Here is a 2,989-nt window from a genome sequence, read left to right on the forward strand (position 1 = left end):
GCCGGGGAGGAAACGGGCAAACTCCGCAGCACCCACTGCCGCATATTTTTCCCTCAGTGCATCATTGCATTGGAGGTCAATCAACTCCATTTGGAGGTTTGGTGGTGAGCTTTCCACGTCAACAGCAAATGGGTTACCGAGCAGTTCCAACCTGCTTTTTTGTGCTTCAAAGTCAGCAAATCGGCGTCGAAAGTCAGTGGTAAGCATACCTATTTTATCAGCCAACTGTGTGCTCGGGAACGCACTGGTAGAGAGCTTCTCTTTCATGGTCTGGCAGCTGGGAAAGTGGCTCAAATTTTCTTTCCGCATCTGCGTCTCCCACAGAGTCAGTTTGGTTTTAAATGCCTTCACTGTACTGTACATATCAGAGATGACACGATCCCGACCCTGCAGCTGCAAGTTTATTGCATTCAGATGACTCGTAATGTCACACAGAAAAGCCATTTCACACAGAAACATTTCGTCTCGGAGTTGTGTTGTGTCTTTCCCTTTGCTGTCCAAGAATAGACAAATCTCCTCACGAAGCTCGAAACATCTTTGAAGCACCTTTCCCTGGCTTAGCCATCGCACCTCTGTGTGATAAGGCAAATCACCATGCTCCGTTTCTAACTCCGTCAGAAATGCCTTGAACTGGCGGTGATTCAAACCTTTGGCTCTGATAAAGTTAACTGTGCGCGTGATGATGCTCATTACATGCTCCATTTTCAAGGCTTTACCGCACAACGCTTCCTGGTGTATGATACAATGATAAGCTGTCAGCTCACCTGTCGCGTTTTCCTCTTGCATCTTTTCCCGTATCTTCGCCACCAGTCCGCTCCTGTGTCCACACATCGCAGGTGCTCCGTCGGTTGTCAAACCCACTAGTTTTTCCCAAGGCAGCTCCATCTCATTTACACATCTTGACACCTCTTCATACAAATCATGCCCCGTAGTTGTGCCATGCATAGGACGTAAAGCCAAAAACTCCTCTGTCACGCTTAGGCTGGAGTCCACTCCGCGGATGAAAATTGACAACTGGGCAATGTCAGAAATGTCGGTGCTCTCATCCACAGCCAAGGAATATGCAATAAAATCTTTTCCCTTTTTCACAAGCTGCTCTTTTAGATTGATGGACAACTGGTCTACTCTCTCGGCAATGGTGTTTCTGCTCAGACTCACATTTAAAAAGAGTTGCCTTTTTTCTGGGCAAACTTCGTCACAAACTTTAATCATGCAGTTTTTGATGAAATCCCCCTCCGTAAATGGCCGGGCTGATTTAGCGATCTCTTCTGCCAAAATAAAACTGGCCTTGACAGCAGCCTGGCCTTGTGATTTGGCTTTTTTGAACAGAGCCTGTCGAGATTTGAGGCCTCGTTTTAATTCCTCTGCCTTTTGTAGCCTTTGTTCCATGTCCATATTCTTGTTTTTGTCCGCGTGTTTCGTTTCATAATGTCGTCTCAGATTATACTCTTTCAGTACCGCCACACTTTCTCCACACAGAAGACACACAGGTTTTCCAGCTACCTTCGTGAACATATACTCCGACTCCCACCTTGTTTGAAACCCCCGGTTCTCAGTATCCACCTTCCGTTTTGCCATTTTTGATGGGTATCTGAAAGTTAATTTTACTGTGATGCTGACGACTGCTGTGCCAATAAATATTGAAATGAAGCAGCCTACTGCTCGGTGCGTCACCTTTGCATTGTGGGAAATGTAGTATTGGTGCGTGTAAAAGATCTGCGGGCTGCCGGCTTGCTGCGGGCCGGTTCTAATAATAAATCAAGATCATCCCAGGGGCCGTAAAAAACCTTCTTGCGGGCCGGATGTGGCCCGCGGGCCTTGACTCTGACATATGTGTTCTAGGGCCTTGTTTAAGAAAAATCATTATCCTCCTCATGACACCCAAGCACACCATATGCATATAATGGAAACCTGAGATGCAAGAAACTCCACCGTCTATCAATGGAGATGTAGTTAGCTGATGGCTAGCCATGTAGGCCAAGTTATTGAATTCACCATAATTTAACTCCCCTTCCCTCCCCCCCTGTGTCCCCTCAGAGTGCAACACTAGCCTTCCATTCCAAGAGCCTTTAATCTGACATATTTTGCATTTTGTATCCACTATGGGATTTGATGCATTTTAGCATGGTTGGTGCATCACACAGAAAATCTTTGATTGTGACTTGGTAATGACCATTTGTCAGCTCCATACCCAAAACCAGGATCACCTTCAACTCAGATAGGACATCACTCAGGTAATCATCCACTGGATTAGCCTCTCTAGTGAATAAGGCAACAACAAATGAATGGAAATCATTAAAAATGTATAAAATAGGCCCAAGTTGGCAGCTAAATGATTTGAAAAAAGGAACACCATCACATTTGATTTTCAAATCTAACGAATCCTCAATGAAATCTGGATGTTCAACTAGAGTCTTCACTATACCCTGCTCAACACCAAAATATGCGTAGTTACCCTCACATTTCTCCACAGTGTTGCTCTCTGGGTGTATCCTTTCCCAAGATGTACTCTTAAGGAGACTAACATGGAAAACTCTGTAGTTTTAACCAGCTTTATCACAGTTGCAGCTGACAGCATTTTTCTGTGGCAACACGATACTGGCGACCTCCTTCCGTTATACACAGGTGTTCGGAGCATGCTAGATAGCCAATTAGCACAGGTGGTCCCTCTGCCTTCCATCTGTCTTCCATAAACACACGCTGCAACATGGAGATATGGCTGTGTGGGAACAAGAACAATATAAAGATGTGTATCAATTTAACGTTGTTTTCTCGCTGATATGAAAAATAAGGTCCTTATGCTTCCAAAACTGTACGGGTTAATGTTCAGACCAAGCGCTGGGGCTCCTAACGAAACTCCCCCGTGCAGAAGAGGCCTTCGTCCAATGACACGTGTAATGCAAAGGAACTGAGAATCATGATCAAGGGCTGGGTGTATGCATAAGTGTGTGTCAATCTTTTGGATCTTTAAGCCCTTCTCCTCTGACAA

This window comes from Oncorhynchus mykiss, chromosome 7 (assembly GCF_057628025.1).
Source record: "Oncorhynchus mykiss isolate SJ-2025 chromosome 7, ASM5762802v1, whole genome shotgun sequence".
Lineage (NCBI taxonomy): Eukaryota > Metazoa > Chordata > Actinopteri > Salmoniformes > Salmonidae > Oncorhynchus > Oncorhynchus mykiss.